This window comes from Ambystoma mexicanum, chromosome 2p (genome assembly GCF_040938575.1).
Source record: "Ambystoma mexicanum isolate Mex_15411 chromosome 2p, UKY_AmexF1_1, whole genome shotgun sequence".
Lineage (NCBI taxonomy): Eukaryota > Metazoa > Chordata > Amphibia > Caudata > Ambystomatidae > Ambystoma > Ambystoma mexicanum.
Window position 1 is genome coordinate 512,448,866 of NC_090923.1, and position 23,941 is coordinate 512,472,806.

The 23,941-nt window shown below is 42.2% G+C and overlaps 1 protein-coding gene across 4 annotated transcripts in view; it reads right to left on the reverse strand.

Annotated features, from left to right (window-relative positions):
- Positions 1-23,941, reverse strand: part of HRH1 (histamine receptor H1) — a 1,870,597-nt gene that overhangs the window by 982,963 nt on the left and 863,693 nt on the right. The gene's annotated exons all lie outside the window — the stretch shown is intronic.

Genomic DNA, 23,941 nt, shown 5'->3' on the forward strand with positions numbered 1-23,941 from the left:
CGCAGGATAGTTCTTATCAGATCAACACACCACAGAATTTCGTTTTGTTGGTATAGTAGCTTGTATTTATAAGACTATCTTTGGCCTGGGATGAATTCACAAAGGTGAGATCTCCTCATTAACTTGGAGATATGGTCCCCATGTCCCTTTATATTTCTGTGAACCTAATTATTTTTCATGACAACAGGCCACACATCATTCTCAATACAGATGGATTTAATGCATGACCAACATAAACTTTGCTCTTTGAAGACATGTTATTCAAATACACTTTTGACCCAAGGCTGCATTGCGTCATGGGGTTCATTTGAAAACAAGACACAGCCAGCATTGGCCAATCCAACACTAATTTTCAATGCATAACTTCACAATATGAGCTATGTATGTGCCAACAATCTCGAAAATCCCTGTGCACAATTTTAAGCTATGCGCCCACAAAAATGCTTTTTGAGTCCCTCGGGAAACTGAAGGCAAAATACACCTTTCTTGAACACTCTTTTTTTACAGACAAACATTAAAGAAAGTTCAGCGTATCTCATTTGAATGTCAGCAGCGTATTTAGGCTTTCTGCTGCCCTGCGCACAAGTAAATGCATGCACCCCACATCCTTTATTCCACCTCTGCCAGATTCCACCCCTTCACCAGATTCCGCCCCGTTACTCTCCTTTTGTCCCCCATTTTGGCTCCATAACATTATAAGGACGTTTCTAAGGTTTCAAGGATTACACTGTTATTGCTTCCTCTCTATTCATTCAAGCCTGTCATCTTCGATGTTATTTTAGTTGAAAGAGTGATTTCAGATCGCTGATACCCAAGATTTGGAGCAGGAAGTGTGTTCTACAGTTGTGTGCATTCGAGTTAATTGTTGCAGTTAATTGTCTACTTTTGGTTACGTCCGAAAACAATCTTTTAGAGGAAGTGATAAGAACATAAACTGTCTGCCAACTCGACACAAGTGAGAGATGGTTGGAATGAGGAATGTTGGTTTCAATGCTAATATCTGGTTTATCTCACAAATTGCCTGCTGTCACTCTATTAGAAGCACCTAGACTGGTCTGTAATATGCAACATAACCACTTTTCTTTGTCCAGTCTTGTCAAATAGTAAAGTTTACATATGAACAGGCACATCTTATAAAAATGTTGAATAAAAAGAACTCTAGGGGCCTCATCACGGGGCTGGCGGTAGCTGTGCCTGTACTACAGGCACGGTTGCCGCCGGTATTCATTTTTTTCCGGCACCCGCGAATGGGCAATTACCGGGTCATGTAGTGTTTGGCGGACCCGGTAATTGCACATTGGCGGGTGCCGGTAATAAGGGACTCCCCATTCCCATTGGGCCCCATAGGGCTGAATGGGAATGGGGAAGGTGCTATCACCGGTACCGTTAATAACTGGTGCTAGAGTCCTGTTCTGCTCGCAGGTGCCGGTACGGCCACCAGGTCAGACCTAGTGGCTGCAAAGGCACCCACAAGCAGAACTCGTAGTATGACGGTACAGTAGCAACAATGCTGGTAGCGCTACCGGCACTGTTGTTGCCTTACCGCAATACTTGTAATGAGGCTCTATGCCTTTCTCATGGTTACAGCTCTGGTGGTTGCAGAGGGTCTTGGGCTGGAATTCCATTACAATATGGCAAAATTACAAGTGACATTTGTAAACTCAGCCTGGGCATAAACACCTCAGTAGAGTAAAGACAGTTGGAGAAGGTTCTTGGAATCTTTGACTTTGCATTCTTACAGTAGAGTAATGGATAAGGGTGCCACTGAACATTCGAGAGTGGGAAGCAGCATCATTCCTCATAGCTGCACAATGGAGGCACCTTTTATAACAAGTGAAGCAGTACATATTGTTTGCATCATTGCTGATTGTGCAATTGATCAAAATACCCAACACTCCAAGCGTACAATTGAGCAATGGATTGCACGCTCCAACACAATATTACCTTTGTGGCTGTGGTTTAGGGTATATGTATTGCCAGCTTGCATTTTAGGTAATTTAAAATGTATGTTAACTCCGTAGAGTTGGTGGGACTGTACAATATATAGGAACATTTTGAGATGTGTGGTTATAGATATGGATGTCCTGATGTTGTTTGAAGTAATGTTCCACAGTAAAAGTCCTACCTTGTATTTAAAAATATAATGAATGTAAAGATTACTTATAAGCATCACAGTTATGCATTGTGTGACATACTTTTCAGTTGGTTCTCCTGGTAGTACTGAGTGTGCAGCAGAATGTCATTAAAGACACATGATAAACGCATCAGAGATGCCATTTACCTAATTAGCAGTTAGCAGCTTCTGTACAGATGGCTGAATGGATATCTTTACGGACACCTTTACAGCTGTGAAACAGTGTGTACCGTTGGAACACAGTTTTTTCTCTAATTCTTCTATGGCTTTGGGTAGCCTTTCACAAGTTTCTTGTGCATTCAGATTTACTCCTCACCATTTAAACTTCTCTAGGATCTATTTCATGCTTGCACCTTTGGGAGACCACAAACCTCTGAAATGTGGGCCTGGTTAGGGAAATTCGGGCTCACTTCTGAACGACATTTAAGTGCCATCTGTGTGAACTCTGTGCTTGACTTAAGCAGATGCATGCGTTTAATATTGTAAAATTATGCATTATTTTTAACGTTTACTTTTCGAAAGGGAAAAGCCTAATTTTTACAATGGTTAAAAGCATACATGTTGTGTATTTGAATATAAAAGTGATTGCTTAACACAGTTTATATGTGTAGTGATTAGAATGATAATTTGAAGTGCCATCTATAAAACCAATGAGGATTTGGCTGTTTCGCATATTAAAGAGCATTTTGGGAAGATAAGAATGACAAAAAAGTTGTTTATCTGTCATATATGTCTGTTAGAGTTGAATGATGTAATAACTAAATACTTAAACCAGGCTGGGATTGGTTTACTTTTTTATTTTTTAAATAAAAGTCACCGTAACAATAAAGGTTTTAAAAATATCAAGCATATATACAAGTTTGGCCATCAAAAACTTTAGCTGTCAGAGTTGATTGAGTGCTAACTGCTCCAAATAACTCTCAGTGTTGTGGATCAGCAAGACTCCACAAAACAAAATTGAATTTACATTTAAAAAATGACAACCAGTAAATTGAAAATAAACAGCAATAAAATGCAGGTCTGCTGGCCTAGACCTGGGCCTAGTCGGCCTTGTTGTAAATATGTCTATCATGAATGTTCCCATCTGGCATGATCAAATGCATGCCAAGTTTGCTGAACTTGCTAAAATGAGGCCAGAAGTTACAGAGGAAACATTGTTTTTTTTATTATCGTATTGAAAGTTTCATGTTACCTTAAGTATGGGGTTCTGGTATATGCACATTAGGCAAGGGCGGACAACGGGAGTCTCTGCAGTCATCCCATGTCAGTTGGAGGAACAGGAGGAGCTATCACCTGCCTACAACCTTGCTTTCCATCTAATCAAAGCCTTCGCCGAAGCCGCGGCAAAAGGCAGACAAGGACAGTCTCTGCAATCTGAGCAGCTGGCAGTGTGTTGCAAGCTTTGTCAGAGCATCACCCATAAGCCGAGCATATGTGTGCATGTGTGTTTCTGAGAATCTTAAGTTGGGCTAAGTCAATATCGTAAGCTGCAGCCCACTCCCACATTCTGGAAGCTTTTTTACATCTAGCTGCACTATGCCTGTCCACTACTTGCCCTGAAGGCTTATTGCATACCACAATACAACTCACCACCTGCTTTGCCTTCCACTCATTGTGTAGACCAAGGGGCTTGGGTGGTTTGTTCCGTTTGTCCCTGTGCCAGTTCACCGCCCACTGCACTGTTATTTACAGTGACCACCACAATTGGCGCAGCTCTACATGTGTCCATCTGTAGCTGTACCTGCTTCTACAACGCTGCAGAAGCAGCAGCGCCTTATGTCCGCTTCATGACAACCTTCGAGGCAAAAGCCGAGGGTTGGGACGATCGCTCGGCAACAGCAGTGTTCGGCATATTGGGATACCACCGCTTGCTTCTGCCTGGAATCCTGGAGCTCTTGGTTCTGAATAGAGGGAAACAAGGCTGCAATTGCGGAAGATTGGAGATGGTGTAAGTTACAAAGATAACGGCAATGGTGAAGAGGAAGGAAGAGGGCTTGGTAGGGGGTTGACAGAAAGAGTAAAATCTCTCGCATCTTTAAGCCGATTTCTGATGTAAATCTCTTAATCATGGAAATTAAGTATTTACAATCTGACTTGGATAGATTGAATCCATGCAAAAGAGTGAAGAGCATCTTCCCCAGCCATGATAATGCCTACTGTTATTTCTTAATGTGGTTCCTCTGATTGTGATGACCAGATTTCATTTTGTCAACCCAGGGTACCTAGTAATGTTCCAAGGGTAGGTTCTGGGCCCAGCATTATTAAAGATGACCAACTGGAACAATTTGAGGTTGCCAAGAGCTTAAATCAAGAGGGGCGGGAGAAACTGTGTCTTTCAGGCAAATAGCAAACATTGGGGTGCCAGGGAGAATGTCCCCTCACCCTCCTGAGCCCATCCCTTTCTGGAAGCCTGTGTTACTAATGTTACACCTCTGCCTTTGGCAAAGGAGCGAGAGGGTTATAGCTCCCAAGCTAAAGATCCTAGGGCTACCTGCCCGCTCCCTCTATTGAATCACTATGAGCCACTGACTGATTGCACTTTGGCTACTGATCGTCCTGGCACTTCCCCTGACAGGACAGGACCTATGCCCCCCTGTCAGGGCCTCTAACGGCAGTGTTCAATCTGCCTTTACTCCAACTCCTTTTGGTGGGGTGTCCGGTGCCCTGGTCCCAGTCAACTCTGACAAGGACATGATTAATAAGCAAAAAAATAGAAATCCATCTATTACCATACCTCCGCTGTGACCGAGCTTAGCTCTAAACGGACGATGATTCCCTTATAATGGATCAATGATTCCATCACTGTCAGGAGCAAATTTAATTTGGATGAGGTGACAGCCAGAACCACAGAGATTTAATTTGCAAAATAGCCACAGCAGAGACGTTGCGGAGGCCAGTGGGACATCTGCAGTGATGATTAATACACCAAAGAACCACTGTAATGCTTTTCAGGATGTGGAAAGCTTGAAAAACAAATCCATCTTCTCGATCCACATTACAAGGGGCTGTTTTTCAATCATCAGAGATGACATTTTCCACTGCAGTAGCGGTCCTGTTCCTAACTCTAATTGCGATTATATTTGTGTGTTTCTGGTGTCACAAAATCTAGTCGATGGTCTTCTCGCGATTGAATTTAGAGCCTATTCTCCAGAGTTGTCAATAATTGGTACAAGGTCATCCTAGTTTTATGAAGGGCTTAAGACAGGGGGAGGTCACCAATCAATTATGCCAGCCACAATTCCAAGAGAGCAACCCATGTTTCTAACTCTAGATCCAGTGGATTGACTCGGACGGGTTGTTCAACAGCCTGCTTAACAAGAACAAGGTTACAAAAGGATCACCTGGAACATAGCCGGGGTGAGGAGTCTCTTGGAGGACCCCGGCTGTTGTTCCTATGTGCGTGATTTCCAAATTATAATTTAGCAGGAAACATGTGCCTTACATGCTGTCTTTCTCCATGGGTACCAGACCTTCCCTATAACAGCCACAAAGAGTGGCTGTGGTAGACCGAGCGGTGGCATCCTTATATGAGGGGACATTATTCTAGGTTGGAAGACAGAAGTGAAGGATACTAATTCTGCTGACCTACAGTTGCTTTTAGTTTGGAAGACTAATAATGATTTAATGTATGTTTTTAATATTTATAATAGATCCACCTCAGGATGGCTAAGCTTGGCCTGCCTGCAAAACCTACCGATTGAGATGTATGCCTCACCCTCTCAACCTAGTTATACTCTTGTGGCTGGTGATTTTAATCTGCACTTTGAGCCGCTTAAAGAGCTTGCAGACTTATGGGAGGGCCAGTACATGGCTTGGAATATCTCCTGTTTAAATTCCCCAATTCATTCTCAAACTCATTGTTTGGTGATAAATGCGGCTTGTACTTTATTCAATATTAATTTGAGAGCCTGCAATGGGAGATGGCCCAAGGACCAGCCTGCAAGGAACACCGTTCACGGCCACAATGGTACCTCACTAATTGACTATCTGCTGATTTCTGGGGAGGCTTAGGCAAGGATGAGTGATTTTAGGAATGTCAATCTGCTAGAGAGCAACCATTACACCTTGGAGTTTGAAATTGAAAATTATGCAAAGGAGGCTGTTAATGCTAGAGCATTGCCCCATGCTCAGCTCTTGGAATTACAGGGACATACGCATAAATCCATTAAATGGTCCAAGGTATTACATCAAGCTTATAAACCTGACATATATGCATCAATATTAGACAATGTATCTGTTATTTTGTGATGAGCAAATTAATGGTACACTTATACTGGAAGAAATCGAGAAGCTAAATATAAACTATATCCCATTAATTTCAACCAGCCACAGAAAAATTAAGAATCGGCTAATACACAAGGCAGCAAAATGTAAAATTGAACAGCATATAAAACAACCTGATCCAGTGGATAAAATCACTCTGTGTAGATTATGATCCAATTACAAGGTCTTGATTTGAGAGAAAAAAAGGGAATTTGTCAGGGAAAATGGTCCTTACTAAACAATGCTGTCTTTTTTGGAAAATGGTTTCTGTGAAGCAGAAAAAAGGGTATTTGTCTTTACACTGCACGATAGGGGAAGACATTTGGTGGCATCACCCCTCCAGCTTATGTGGAGCAAGGCCAACACAGGGCATCATTTTGGCCCAGAGGAGCATATCTCCTAGCTCCAACCTTGCCTTTAAGGTTAGTGAAGTAGCTGTTGCCATTAAATCACTTAAAGACCATAAAGCTGCTGGCCCAGATTTACTTCTGGCAGACTTGTTTAAAGATGAACAACCTGGGCTCCGGTCCTATGTAAAGTGTTCAACACAATCCTGGTCAGTGGTGAGATACCCAACTCATGGAGGAAAGCCATTATAGTTCCCATCTATAAAAAGGGGGTAAGGAACAAACTACAAATTACCGACCAATCTCCCTTTTGGATGGTGCAGGAAATATGTTTGCCAAATTGTTACCATTCCGCTTACAGGACTGGGCGGATAGTGAGAATGTGATTAGCGACCTCCAAGCTGGGTTTCGGAGGAATAGAGGTACTTTGGATCATTGCTTTTTGCTACACCTGCGTATCCAAAAATATTCAGTTATGCAGCTTTTCTAGATTTGCAGGCCACATTTGATTCAGTTTCTAGGGATGTTCTGCAGCAATTATGCTAACAAGCCACACCCCCATTGATCTGGCCTCCATTATTTCCATTCAATTATGATTACTTGGAAGTACCTTATCATGATAACGGTGGGTGGGGCAGACAACTTGCCAGGTCAGCTCTCACTTTGGAGACGTATGGTGGTGGCATTCTTTTGTTCTTCTACCGCCATGGAATTGTTATTATGTCAAGTTAGCGTACCCTCTGCGATACTCAAACTAGAACTTAACCACTTACTAGTAACATCCTATGCTCCTCCCAAACCTGCTTTATACTGGCTAAAGCTATAGAATCTGAGGGAATTGTTAAAACAGCTACTACCCATTAATAGCCTAGCGGGTGGAAGAGCTTTAAAAGGCTTGCCCGTATGAAGGCAACTTTTTTGGAAATGTCTGACCTCTGAAAAGAAGATCCATGGGCTCTCTCTCTGACCACGAAATCAAACAGTTTAAAGCCTGTAAGTCCCAGAGAGCCCTGTAATATCTAATTGTGGATGTTACATCCATAAAGCTGTGCCCAGCCGACCTAGAGTCTATACCGGAGTGTGGCTTTAAGGAATATATAGATGTGATCTGCCTGCCCCTTGAGAGATCTTTGTATCTCAGTTTTAGATTATGTATTTTTACCTGTAGCAGTTTTTAGTTTAGTATGGAGACCAGATGCTGTGGCAAGGTGCCCCTTGTGTGGCCGTTAAAATGAAACACTGATGCACTTTATGTTAACATGTGAAACAACATTCCTTCTGAGGCGTTTATATTTGTGCCAGATTTTTCATAGACAAACGAATCTGAAACTGCTCCTGCATTGCAGTTTTTAAAGCAATGTTTATCCCCCTATATCATGTATGTAACTGTACAATATATTTAGGTGGCATTGTAGCAGAGGAACAAGGCTTTGAATCAGGCCAGGGCTGGCACTGTGTTTAAGCGTTGTAGGTGATTTATTTTCTGTTGATTTGCATGTTATCTGAATGCACTGTACAATTTAAATTCACAGATGTGACCTTATTAATTCATGGACACCAAGAATTTTAGTGGGACTTTTTAAAGTATTTGTATATTCTAGGATGTGCATTAATAATGTTAGAATGGTATGTATTTATTTATTTGAACTTTTATGGCCTTTCAGCCGAAATAAGGTATTTTGACTGACTGACTGGCACATTAGGTTATGTTACTGGCATCACTGTTATCTGCTCATACATAATTGATATCAAATGTTTCATGATGCTATTGGATTTCTGCACCTAAGGTGATTATTGTATTGTATTGATATTTGGTAGAGCACAAACAAGACCAATGATGGCATCAAGGTTCTAGAGAGAGGGAGAGGGGCCACTCGAAATACTTACAATAGAAGAGTCTTCAGGCATTACTGAAAGAAAGAAGCTGCCGGATAGTACAAATCTCAACCGGAAGAGCATTCCACAAAGTGGGAGCCAGCACAGAAAAAGATCGACCTCCAGCACGAGTCCAGAGGAATCGTGGAATACAGAGCAAAGGGATGCCAGAGAGTGAAGAGCTCGACACTGTCTGTAGGGGGTTCATTTTGATTGCAGAAACTCTGCCCCAGTCTTGTGAATGGCTCAAGATACTAGACAGAGAGCCTTGAACTTAATACGGCTTCTTACCGGGAGCCAATGCAGTTGATGGAGGAGTTCATGAGAGTGCGCTAGTCTGGATGCATTCAGGGACAGATGAGCTGCCAAGTTCTGAAGAGTCTGCAGGCATTGAAGAAGAAACTCAGGTTGGCATAGGTAGAGCCCATTACAGTAATTAAGGGATCCCATGATAGAGGACATAAGAATTTTAGATTGAGAAGAAGCTGGAAGAAAAGGGAGAACCTTCTTTAATATTTTGAGTTTGGCAAACCCTGTTTGACTGATTGCCGAAACTTGAGGAACCAGAAGACATGATCTTTATGCCAAGGCTTTTTATCACTATAGCAGGTTGAGGGCATGGCCAAGACAAGAAGGCCAATAGTCAGAAGACAGGAGAAATCAGAGCAGGCAGTGGCCACCAATAATACCTTGGTTTTGTTGCAGTTAAGTGTAAGCCAGTTGTTAGACATCCAGTTAGTCACTGCTGAGAGACAGTTCTTAAGTTTATGAGGAGGGTCAGTAGGTGAAGCATTAAGGCGAAACAAGATTTGAGTGTCATCGGCATACACAAAGAAATGAATGCCGTGACTAGAAATCAGATTAGCGAGACCCAGAATATACAGATTGAACACAAGTGGGGACAGAGCTGAGCCCTGTGGAACCCCACAGTCCAGGGTGATAGAGGAAGATGTAAAAGGGGGAAGAGAGACAGCCTGGGTTCGGTTAGAGACAAAAGAAGCGAACCATTTCAGAGGGATACCAGAGATTCCTGCTTCCTGAAGACAGTGCACAAGTCTGTGGTGGTCAACAGTATCGAAGGCCACGGAAAGGTCAAGAAGAATAAGAGTGGCATCCTCTCTGTGGTCCTGAAGTAGTGCAATGTCGTCAAGGAGGGAAACCAGTACAGATTCAGTGCCCATGACGGGGCTAAAGCCTGCCTGGAGAGGATGGAGGAGATGATTGGTCCCAAGAAAGGCAGAAAGTTGAGGAGTAACAGTGGCTTCAAGCACCTTCATGATTACAGGCAGAACGGAGATAGGTCGATAGTTTTCAGCCACGGCTGGGCCAAGGTGAGACTGTGTACCACAGCATGTTTCAGTGCATCTGGGATAAGGCTCGTTGAGAATGAGTGTTGAAGAGCTGAGGTGAAAAGGGGAACAAGTCTGTGAGAGAGGCTTAGCAGAATGCGTAGAGGAAAAGGGTCAGTAGGAGAAGCAGACTTTAGTTTATGAAGGGCAGTAGAGACCATGATATCAGTCACAGTGGCAAAATGAAAATTATTTAGAGCAGTGTGTGTGTTAATGGATGATATGTATTGGATGTAACTGATGATGATAAAAAATTACCATATATAGAAATTAATGCATGGACCTACTGATAAACATGGCAATCCGTTTGATCTAATACTTAATTCTTATTAAGAGATTCATTAACAACTTTCACTTGTAGAGACAAATTAAGCCATACAAACTTCTGTTGTTAGCACGAAACATTTGTCAGTTAGCCATGTTCTTTGTAAGCACTTCACATTTAATGGTATTAATCTAAATAATGGACTCTCTGTGAGGAGGCTAAAATATGTGCTAGTAGCCAGGGTGCTGTTTGTTATGCCAAACAGGTTCTACTTCATTTACAGGCTGATGCATTGGCACACTGGTCTGGCTTGTGGATCTACACTAAAGGAGGTCAAAACTAAATAGGCACCTCAGCCTTATTGCTTCACCTACCAATAGTTGTTTGGCCTTGTCTCATTAGGATTTGTCCTGTTACTTGTATGCTTGAATGTCATGCAAAGCAAACAGAATCTATACAGATTCATGTTAATGCTGGCCAACAAGCACGTACATGGCATCAGGAATTAGCAACTGTTTCCTGCATATAGTGCATAAAGGGATGGGAACCCAGGACTATCTGGGTTCACACATTTTTCTTACACCCAGAGCACAAAACAATCAAAATTGTACAGAGCACATGACCAGAGGCATTTCGCCCAAAAAGCGAACAGGCCTACCTGCATAGCTGCAATCCATATCATGAGCAGCACCCAATGGGAGGAGATACCAAGTATTAAGGGTAAGCTTGCTCTCCCAGGGGGTGTAGTCTATGAGAAGGAGTTGGAGGAAGGTGTTTTGAGGAAATTGGCGACTGAAGGCTCTATTGAGAGGCGAGCTAGGACGAGATTGTTGTTGGTTGGAGAAAAGATGCTGGAGTGGAGGAGGAGAGTTAGTATCAGGAGAGATGTATACTGGTGAGGTTGATGGGATTGACTTACTATCTGACACGGAAAGGCTGGTGGAGGTCGTAGAAGGCAAAAATCATCTGGGAAGGGGAACAGAGAAAAGCTAGAGGGACAGATATGACAATATTGTCCTATAAGGGGGCTGGATTCCTTACGAGCCACTGGGGACAGGCCAGTCCAGACAGACTTCAGAGGAAGGAGGAGGTGCAAGACTGTGCAACCTCAACGAGAGCTAGGGAGGTTATGTCAAGAGTAGTGGGGGGGAAAGGACGGTCCCCCAGATGAGGACCCTAGAACAGGGAAGTGGTAAGGGGAAAGGATCCCCTCCAGTCCATTCATAAATCCCTAGGAGAACAGACTGGTAATGGAACAGATCAACATCTGTCTAAGACATCTGGGTGAGCCCTTCACGCTTTGCCAAGCCAGTGATATGCTACAACAGACGCTGTAGAAGTTGATTTGGAAACCCTGAAAACTAGCAACCCAAAGACAAACACCAGAGTATTCGATTGGGTATTGGATTGAGGCTAGGCAGAACCCTAATCAAGAACTTTTCAAGAGACCTTTTCTATGCTCATGATGCATTGTTGAAAACCCATCTTCTAATTGTATTATGGAAATAAGCTGAGAACAACATATTTGTGTCAGTGTCAACCTCTTTGTGCTTCCCATTTGTGCTGCCATGAAACGTGTAATGCTATAGGTTATAGGTGTATGTGTACATGCGTGGAGGAAGGATAATGGAATCAATGAAGGCCTGCATGTTATCAGCTGAAAACTGGAAGAATGGTGATCTGCAATGTTAATGTCGTTATTTTACACAATGGAGGTTCAAATTTAACTTTTTTCAGTTATGTATAACTGACAATGAGGATCATTTTCGAAATACCGCCGAAATTAAACATGTGGTAAAAGCAGGACTCCATGGTTACTGCCACCTTTTATGCTCCACGGGACTTTTATTGATTTGGCAGGTGGAGAGTGGAACTGACTTAACATGGCCGCCTACTCATTCACATCCTCCAGACAAATGTGCTTGGATCACTGCTAGCATGTATTTTCATGCTGCCATAAAATCTGTGGATTCCTATCGATTCCACCTGACATGTACACCTAGTAAAGGTAGGCAGACTCCAAAGGACTCCACAGTAAGTTCCTCCTACAACAGAACGAAGTAGACCTTTTTCACGGAGGTGCAAACTGAGCCAGTTCTATCTGTACTTTGGGAACTGAACGCCAATGGGTTATAGTTAATGGTTAGTTTTGAAACAGACTACACATATACTGTGCTAGCTTTCTTGAGTTCATTGATTGCAATGTTCTTTACATGCTAATTAGATTATGTTTATTTTATTGGTGGCTGTTTAACTGAAAACCAAGAAAAACAATTTGTAGTAGGCTTGTGGGTCGACATTTGTAAAGAACCATCATGTGGACCACAATGTGTGCAGCATCCCTTGCATTTCAGCACACAAACACATCTGTTTAGCATAATCTTCTGATAACTGTCTGGAAGCGCTAGGTTACAAGAACACGTGCATGCACACTATGTATCTGCAGCCATATCTTAAATGAGATTGGATTCTACCTGGGGTTTAAATACTTCATACTGTTTTTACATTCACAGATATTAGTTGGAGACACACATAGCAGCTAAGAAATAGTCAGCTGAGACACATGAGTCAGCTATAGTGTGGGTGTATATTTTTCCTTCCGACTCTCACTAAATGCCACAGCCAACAAACGAGCATTGGTTATATGTAGCAGCAATGGTAAACCTCAAATATTTTGATGACTCACATCCATGTATCTGTCTTGTGGAGTGCACTGCTGAGAAACGTTGTTACTCATGTTTTCTTCCCTATAATGTCACACATCTTTTTAATCATGAAGTCAATGCTTGTTATTAAAAGGGACAATTTATATGTCCATCTAAATCCCCTTCACAATGCAAAACAATATTTTACAAAGCCAATAATTTCTACTTTTGTTTAAACATGACAGAGGCATTTGCCATAATGGTACTACCTTGCCATAAAATGGAAACAGGTGGATATTGTGTGGTTGTTTTGGCATGTGATAGCAATTCCTGACAAATGGCTTTGTCGGTGCTTGTTTTTAACATACCATCAGTGCAAGGAACATATATAAATCATATAGCTGAAGGCACACTTGCATAGACATTTTAATCGCACCAGTAGCGCATTAGCTGCACTTAAGCCATTAACTGTCAATAGACTGCTTAAGAATGACTATAATTACACTGGCAGGCCAACGTTTGATGTACTGCTTGATAGAGCTTGCTCAAAGAGATCCTAAGAGGATTTGTTTTAGCCAGGGAAGGGCAGGTAGTGGATAGTAATGGCCGCATGAATTAGCGTGGTCATGTGCCGTCAATGGGTAGGTAAAAAACAAACAACACCACACACTTCATATCCCGCGACACATGTCATGTCTCTCCTAGCTGTACATCAATTACTTAATTAATCTTTCATTACACACTTAACACCAGTCTCTAAGCACCAGACCGGGATTCAAACCTGTGTTGCTCAGCGTTGTCGTGCTTCCAAGACAAACGCATTCCCCCTGAGTTATCCTCCTAGCCCAATGCAATGGTTTTGGTCATGGGTGGGCTTAAGTGCCACCTAATAGGCAAAACTAAAAAAGAAAGCTCAGACACATTGTAGGAAACTCAATGTTTTTATTTGAAGTAGCAACACACAGACATATACAGAGAAGACCAACATTTCAGCTCTTTCTAATGGGATGGATTCTGCAACCTGTGGCTATGCAGCTTATTTGGACTGGGACTTCTAACAATTGAACACAGTGAGTATGGGTGAAGAGAGCTGTAGGTCAAACCATCTGGAAAACAAAAGGCACAGGCACCTATGACAATTTGTACCTCCTTTCCTTGCATAATTCCTTCATTCAACTGCATCATGGAAATGTGGGTAGTTCATTCTGAAAGGTACATGATTTTCCTGATGTATTTGGATAATGGGATCATTTATGAAACAATATCTGTTTAAAACATTTTTATGCGAATTTGAACAATAGAAGAATGTGAGCAGGGCCCAGCACAATGGCATATTCTTCGTTGTCAGGGATATTTTCCTCAAGCCATGTGGTCAGGGTCCATAGATGTGTCTTCCTGATTTAGTGATAGCCAGTGATTCCCTTAAGCTCACCGGGCTCTCTAAGTGGTGATGTGGCTAAGTTGGCCTTACTATCAGGAAGTGGAGATGACACACTATATTTAAATATATATATATATATATATATATATAATCTGTATGTCAGAAAAGGCAAGAGATGAAACATTACACTAACATGTAAGTAAACTTTGAAAGACAAATGAGGAATTCTGTAAAGCAGTTTCAACATATGTTGGTAAAGAGCCTTTCCTAGGAGCCAAAATGCAATCACAGGCCAGAAGGTTTGGGAAGAAACCAATGGGGACCAGTTCTGCAGATTATGGCAATCTTTGGCAAGAAAGAGTTGCATTGCATTCCACGGATCATTTACTGGTACAGGATCGACCCCAAGAATATTAGGAAGAGCGATTAATGATTTGACACTTCATGAGTCGAGGGTCCGAACCAGAGGAGCTGAAGGTGAAGTTGCTGTGGTTGCTGGTGGTAGCCGGTGATGAAGGGTTCCTCCGAGATTCATGGGCACATGATTGAGGTTCTGAGATTGGTGTCAGCTTGAGAAGACCCCAAAGAAGAATCATTGAAGAAATGTTCGAGAGGTCATGCTGGAGGCAGGTGAAGGATGACTGGATGTTGAGATGCAGGACAAAGAGCAGCAGCAACCACTAGATTTTCCTAATTGGATAGATGGAATCAGGGCACTTTCCTGATGTCCTGGTAGGAAGAAACTCTGTCATGTTCAACACAGAATGTTCATGGTGCTTGCAGCGATGGGGCTCCCACATCTGGATCCAGCAATACAAGCACTGTAAGGAGCTTCGGGTAGGAGCTGTGATCTAGTTGTCCCCACCTGATCAGGGGAAGGATGCCACATCGGGATAATACTTGTCTTATGGAGAGGTACAGCTTTGTTGGTGTATCAGCAAAGCAGCAAACATTGCTGGTTCAGAGCTTTAGTCCTTCTTTGAACAGCAGGACTTCCAGGAGTGCAAGTACAACGTTGCAGGAGGCAGTGAGTGAATGCAGCACTCAACCACACACCAAACATAATGCAAAGAAAGAGGTTGTCAGCACATGGCAGACCATCATTCCAAATACCCTAATGAAATTAGGATGGGCTTTGACACAAAAGGAGTTAATCCATACTATCTCAGATAGGCATCTGAAAATGTAACTCAGAACTGGTTCAGGCTGACTACATCCCCCAGCCCTGGGATACAGGCACCCAGAGGGCAAAGATGACAAAGAATAGTCATTAGGTAAATAAAAACAACCACAATGTTGTGAAATAGAGGAGGGGACCAAAAGGACAAAGCCAGATAAAATGTGTTTAACCATGTGAGTCCACATTGCACAAGTAACTAAGCTGCTACCAGCCTAGCAACATGATTAACAGAAGGGGGTACCCTCTCTGGGACAGAATGTGGTACCTTTGGGGAACTCCACCCTCAGGAGGTATAAGGACTGTTAAGGTAGAGCACATGAAGACAGGTTCACACTCTCAGTCAGGCTTTGAATTAAGACTGTGCTGGAGAGAAAACAATTGTCAAACTCAGAAAAGCCAGCAAAAATTGCTGCATTCAGTAAACAGTGTGCTTTCCCTAACAAATATGAATTCACAAAACAATTTTAAAATGTATGCAAAAGAAGAATGTGCGCATACACACACACACACAGAACCTCATCAAACCTGGACTGGAAATGACAGGTAGCGGACGTTAGGTCTCCGGCTCCGTGCCAGGATTGCCCATTCAGAATCCCACACTGAAAGTTGATGGGAGGGGCTGTTAGGTTTCTGGCTCACTGCCAGAGCTGTCCCGTCACATACCCTCATATACACACCATCTCTAGCCACCACAGCCCAGGAACCTAGCAATCACATGAGATGAGCATCAGCACCATGAGATTGTATACATGACAAAGATTTGCAATACAAGTCCCACAGACATAGCATAACATTTTCTTGTCTGTTCACAAGTGACCACCCCTGCCTCCAATGTGTGATTTCCTCACATTTCAAATCTTCCAAAGCTGACAACTCCCTAGTCCCATGTTGGTTTTCCTCTGACCACCCGTAGCCTTGTAAGATAACCATTCTCTTCACAAACCTAACTAACAAAGGTCAGTCTTAGCTTGACAGCAGATGGAGGTCGATGCCTGTTTATCTCTCCTTACGCTCACACTAGCCCTACATGTTCACCATCCAAGCTCCAGGGTCGACCAACTCAACTGCTGTACACAACACTAAGGTTAGGAATGTTCAACAGGATTCGCAATTTGCAAGATTCATTGGCTGATTCTCTATGACCCCCTGTCCCCACCTAGATTTCACCAATCTGATTCCCCTTTTGATTGAACCCTTATGTTTAACTGGACCTTTTCTGCCCATAGCCAATAACTGCAGCCCTGCAAAAAAGGCTCATGGACAGTATAAGCATGCCTTTGTAGGTTTACATTTCCTCATGTGTATTAGGTATGAAAAGGAAGTCGATGACACCTTTAAGGGACATGTCACTGATTATGCTCAAGGCACCCACATGTGTGACAGGGTTGGAACATACTCTCGTCAGGAAGCCCCAGTCCTCCAACCAGCATTAGATTATGGAATGATATGCACTGCATGGACAGCAAAGTAAGGTACTGCTCATGTCAAGGGCATGTGTAGTGCATAAACAGTGCACAGCCTATTGCTGAAATCTTTGTGTAACCTACATATTCACTTCACAAGATCAATAACTGAGGGCTCCATATGACAAAGCTTGGCCATCATCACAGACATTTCAAAAGAAGATTACGTAGGCAAGATTGCTTAGTTTCAAAAGGGTTTACCCTTCAGTGTCTTGAAAAGGTCATTTTTAGCATTTAATTTACAGGTGACACGGAAGACAAGCAAAAACCACCTCACTTTCATATCCTCGGCCTTCAACTGACTATCACTTAGACGTCCCAATCAAATCCACTCATTCAACATTCAGCGGGTGTCGCATATGCACAATATTCACAAACTTTCCAAGATTTCAGACATGCTGGCCTTCAGGACCGGAAAATCAGGATGCAACAGTACTCAGATATTTCCAAAATATACCCAAATGGCCTAATACAGTATGACCAAGTATGGCGTTTATATACCTAAAATCTTGCTCCATTTTGACAGGTTCAGTCATCAGATGCCCTGATATTTGCCAATTCTCTGGTGAGACTTAACATGGTCATATTACCTCTTCTATGGAATGATGCCCATTCAGGATGGCTAACAGTCATGTTTTAGCTCGCTGTGCCACACCAGAAAATAAATATTAATTCACATATCACTATGATACCTCCTGCAAAAACAGTCCACTAACTAATGAGATTTTGAGTTGGTTGTGGAGGAATGCATGGACTGTGGAGATGAGCATACCTCTATGTGGTGCCACAGAGATCAACATATATATATGCTGTATGCAAATTTTGAGGTATGAGCATGTTTTGTGCAACATAGTGCTTAATAAACCAGCATGCCGGGGTCCAGAGCACTGTACATTATGCAATATCTCTTTGCATTGCCCTTCCCCTATTCATCAAACTCAAAAAGCTCATGGCGCATTGTCCCTAATCTGTGACACCATCCCATAGTAGCAACACTATAGTGAATGGCATATATACATCTGTTATGGCAAATAGAAAAGACATTTTTAGCCACAGTCTCAAAACTAGTGCTTAAGAAATGTCACCCATCTCTCTTTCAAATTGTCCTTCACTAACTCTGTAACTACACTTGTTAAAAAAGCCTGGCCTTAGCTAGCCCCAAGGACACAGCAAACCTCAGACCAATCACCAACACTCCTTTCCTGTTGAAGATCTTAGATACGGTGGCCACACTACAACTACAGACCCACTTTGAAATGGCTATGCCTTCCATCCAATGCAATCGTGGTTTAGAAGTAATTATGGACGGAAGGTGCCCTGTTGGATTTACAGTCCCAAATGATGGAGAGGTTGGACAAAAGCAAGATGGAGATGCTGATTTTATTAGACCTCTCAGCAGCTTTTGATTTGTTAGATCACTCACGCCTCATCAAAGCTCTGGCCAATACAGGGAACGGCTCCAGTTACACCATTGAATGGATACGTTCCTTCTTGAGCGGTAGAAGTTCTTAGATCTGCTGGGGTAATGCATGCTCCAACTCAGTTCTCATTGAGTGCATAGTGCCACAAGAGGCCTACATCTCGCCAGCACTCTGTAACATATTTATTAGACCCATATGCAAATTACAAGAGAGAAAGGGTCTCCATTTCACCAATTATCCGGATGATTTCCAACTCATAATGGACCTAAGGGGGGACTATGCTGTTGATTTGGCCAATTTCAATCACATCTATTCTTCCATCAGAGAATGGATGATTGATACTTGGATTTGTCTCACCAGCTCAAAATCCGAGCTCATGATATTTGACACTAATGTAGCAAGAAACAACTTAAGCCAGGCTTACTCAAGCTTTAAAGTAGATGACTGTCTTATCCCTGTGGCCAAAAAAGACAAGACCCCAGGCACTATATTTGATGCTTCACTTAACTCAGAAGCTCATGTCAACTATGTTGTTAGCAATTCTCACTACCATCTTAAAGTCTTATATCAAATTAACCCTCTTGTCTCACACAAGAACTGCACAACCTTAGTCAGAGCTTTAATAATGCCCCGGCTGGACTATTGCAATGCCCTATTTAGCAGAGCTAGCAAGGAAAGTGTGTGCAAGCTACAAGTCATCCAAAATGACGCTGTAAGAATAGTCTGTAACATCTCTAGAAAAGAACATGTTACTATCTTCTGGAAAGAGAAAGAGGATACAATGTAAGATCTTGTCACTAACTCACAAATGCCTATATGGTAATGCCCCGGACTACCTGAAGCAAACACTGACAGGACACAATGCTAGCAGGACCCTGCAATCCTGCTCTACGCAGCGCCTCACTGTTCATTGCACCAAGCGCACAAGAGGAAAGAGCCGTTCCTTCCCTTTTAGAGCTGCCCCAGCATGGAACTCTCTTCCAGTGAACGTGCGCACAAAGGAACAACATACTGTTTTTTAGTAAAAAATCTGAAAACCTTATTGTTCGAATAAACTCCCATTAGGACTCTCCTCTCCTGTCCTGTTACTGCTGAATGTCCATGTGTACATGTGCGCTCTGATGCCGCCGGGCTATTGCGCATTATAAACAAATAATAATAACATTGCATTCTAGGGTCCTGAGTTTCTGAAATAAGCTACTTTGATACTTCGTTATAATAATAAATAACAATAATAATATTATTAATGTATTATTAATAATAGTAATAAATTAGGTCACGAATACTCCTCATTCACCATTGATGCTAATATCACTAGGGTATCTAAGGAGGTAAAAACCCTTGGCTTTTACCTTGACTCAACTATGTCCTTTGATAAACAAGTGAAATCTCTGGCCTCTACCACAGCCTACACATGTAAGCTTATCAGAGCTGGCAAGCCATTCCTGTCAAATGACAGTTGCATTATCCTGGCCAGAGCATTAATTCTCTCCAAGTTAGATTACTGCGAGGCTCTATATATAGAGTGGAGCTAACAGAGCAATTATTCAGAGGTTAAACAATTCTGTAAAATAACGCCCTAAGAGCTGCACTGGGCATGAACAAAAGAGTACACATTGCTTGACCAGACGTCAACACAAGTGGCTCTCTACCCATAATAAAATACAGCTAAAAATTGCCTCTTTGACCCACAAAGCCTTAAACAATGTTGCCCCTAGCTACTTAATAGACACACTGTTGAGAAGAATTTCTAATAGGCCAACAAGAGCCAGTAACGCTAATTGCCCCGTGGTACCGAGATTTAGACTCACCAAGATTGGTGGCAATAGTTTTCCTGTGAAGGCTGCCAAACTCTGGAACTCCCTGCCTCACGAGCTGAGAGTAGACCACCCTTATCCACAGTTTAGAAAGAGATATATATCCTATCTCAACTTGACTGAAGGCTAGCTAGACTATCACAACTGTCACACTACCCTACGCCTTGTTGACACTGACCATCATTGTAAATAACAGTTGGAACTGTATATATATTTGAATTGTACATAATCTGAACATTTATACCTGTAAGTATCTGTACCTGCCAGTAAGTAACTATACCTGTACATTTGTGTTGTTATTTTGTGAACTACTTGAAACCTGTGAGCCTTGCATCTTCGTACTGCTGCGCCCTGTTACCTCCGGGTTTGGTGCGCATTAGAAATAAATAAACAAACAAACAAACAAACAAACAATAACCTGCGCAATTTCCTTTCAACCTTGCCTTTCAAGATACATTTACTAGCTAACTATGGCATCTTCTAATAATTTGAAAAGGCAAAAAGTGACTCACCCATGCCAAAATATTATGCTTTAAATCCGACCATGCAGACCATTCTAATGGAAGTTAGGGCCCTGAAGCCCTTCACGGAGGCCACTAATGACAAACTACAACAGCTAGATGATAAATGGTCTACCTTTGAATCGAGTATAACAGACGTGGAACGAAGCGTGAGTGATGCAGAGGATGTTACCAGCCGAGTAGCTTCGTTTTCATATCTACATCATCAGTATTTGCCACACGTATGTTACTGGAAGTGGAAGATTTGTGTATGAAGGTCACTATCTGTGGTTTCTGAAGGAATGTCACAGGTAATGTATTTTTCAATAAAATATAAAACAGTGGCATCACTTTCATGGCCACATTTGGGGGCAATTGTTATTTACAAAAGCATGTGGATCTGTGGTGCTCCTCTGTATTGATATTCTTTTCTCCAAAAGAATTGTTGGACTTCTCCGAGTGGAGGGATAGTTTTATTGCAGATGAAGTGCAGCATGGCAATGAAGCAATGGTGAAAGTACCTTGATACATTGACAGGGTCAAGAGAACAGAGTACTGAGTTTGCAGTGTGTAAGAAGTCATGCAAATCATTCCATGCATACTCTGCACAGCTTAAAGTAACAAACCATGTGGGTTGGGTCTAGGTTCCTTAGCATACAGTGTACATCATCGTGACGTCGGACCCAGTATTCTTTTGTACCACACATGTTTGCCAACAGATTTGTGATACTTGACTGCAAAACTTCATCTTTGTCTTTTCTTTTTTGAAGCAATTGGGTAGAGGACATGTTTAAAAAACGAGAGCCTATTTTTAATGTGTGTGCCACTCCATAACATAGAGTTTGTAGTTGATTTTCAAACAGGTGGTAGAAAATGTATTCTACATTTTGTCTGAATTTGGGGTCTTCAGAATACATTTGTATAGAGGGATATTCTGATCTACTACTTTTTTCGACCTTTCGTCATATCTTCCTCCTTTTCCTGTAGGAAAGAGTAGAGGAAAAGAATGTGCTTCTACACTTTTTCCCATATGCTCATTGGGGATCCTTTGGCTTGACACATTTGATATGTTTCTAATGGAACTTCAATGGTGTCTTTGAAGTGCGGTGAGTGAATTGTATACTGGTCTAAAATTGTGGATGCAGTAACAGGATCTACAAGTTCAAATTGGGCAGTTGCTGGTGAATCTTGCATCATTTGGGTAATTTCTTTTAAGTTTCCCTCTATGTTTATATCTTTGCAGTATTCATTGTTTTCTTTAGATATTGTAGGTCTTGTCTAACTTTGTTGAAGTCAACTAGTTGTTGCCAAATTGCTTTGTCTTTTGTTGGTACACCATAACCTAGTACAATCAAAGATTGATCTATTGGTTGTTGTAATCCTAGAGTTTCTATGTGTTCCTTTAGATTTAATGGCAAATATACTACTTTGCCACGGATGCCCTTAAGTAACTCAGATGGAGGTAATTTGGTTGTTTTCGGCTGAAGGCATATTATAGATTGAAATGGGTGTACTATTTTGATTATAATGCTCTCATACAAGTTAAATTGTTGGAGAGCTTTTGGAAGTGGAAATATTTCTAAGTTAATAGTGATAGCACGTGATGCATTTCGTTATTGTCAAGCTTTGTGTTGCAGTAAATGCAAAGTATTGAGGGATCAGCTGTTTTGTATTTATTTTTTGCTGTCAGATTAAAAGCTAATTGAAACCATTGTGATTCTTCATTGTCTTCTACTTTGTAGGCCATAGCTACTGTTTTTGTGCTCTTTTTTATAAAAAGTTCTCCAACAACAGACACATACTTTGCCTGTTATTTCAGCAGATGTGTTTTGAAACTTTCTTTTTTGTATGTGTTGTTAGGAGGTTGGTATGTGTGAGGATTTCGGTAATGTTTTCTGAAGTTACTGAATTGTCTAAGTCAACTTCAGTTCCAAAGTACTTAGTTCGGATGTGCTCTATGTTTTGAAGGAGTTCTTTGGCTGTTTCATGTAAGAGAATGTTATTTAAATTGTGTAGTTCTAGAGCTGGAGTTTTTGTATAGTATAGCCTATACACAAGCTTCTTTATAGCGGAATGGTGTGTTAACATTTTGATGTGGTGGAAGGTGCTTTTGCAAGCAGTTCCCAAAATGTAGGCTAATGAATGTCCTCGCAGACCAGTGGGGCTGTGCACTGGGCAGGAGTCCATGGTTTGTAAAGTTTTCATTCTACTTTTGTCTTTTAGTTTGATATAGTTGTCGGGGGGGAAATTCTGCCGGGGTCGGCTGGGCCGTCCGCGGACCTCTGGGCAGGGAGGCCCCAACTCCTCCCGTATATCCCAAAAAATGAGTATGAGACACACGCAAGAAGCAAGGTGACTCTGCTGTTTATTAAACAAACGGCAGGGATGGGTCAAGGCGCGTACACGTCCGTCCTGACACTCTCTCGACCATTCGTGGGGCTCGCAGGCCCTTTTTACCTCAGTATGACGCGCTACTTGCGTCACCTGGAAAAGTTAGCAAAAAACCTATCGCCACCCTGGATTGGCTCCTCGAGTGGTAGGGTTAGTATAGCATACGTATAGAGAGCATTGTTAGTGGTTAAGGGTTAGTCAGGTGGTATAATTGGGTTGTCCCTTCAAATTGATACACGAAAATTGTTACATGAGGATCCCTGGGGATTGGTCAATGCTAATGGCGTAAGTGATAAGAGCCTCATGTTTTGATTGGTCCACGCACGAGCCCCCCAGTCTGGGACCATCGTTGTTCCCAGCTCGCCGTGCACCTGTCATTTGCAACAATGTTTCACTATGATTATGTGCAGACAACGTGAAGATTTATTGGTATGCCTGAAGGCCGTCTACTCCCACCGCCGCAGATGTCCATTGGATCACTTCATTGTATCTGCCGGTGTCTTGAAATGGGGGGTTTCGGTGCCTCCCTCCTCCTGGGCCTGGCACCCTGTCAGATTAGGCTTGGTCACGTGAGGTGGGACCGTGGTCGAGGCAGGATTCTGCACAATTAATATTGTATTTTCCACTGTGTGTCTGGTTTTAATTGCAGGTGTGACCTTGGCGTCGGCTTGCGGCATACGAGATTGTAACATTGTGCCCTTGACTGTCAGTCATCGCCGGGCTTATTCTGCAGGGTCAGCAACTGTACTCTTGCTCATTCAATGTTCATGGAAGCTCTTGCTTGCGGCCTACTTGGGCCTGGTGCATAGGTGGAGACGTTTCACACACCGCGCTTTAGGTTATGGTATCATATTGTTTGATCCCCAGTATCGGGTCTTCGTTATATTTCTTATTGCAATGCATGGGTTTA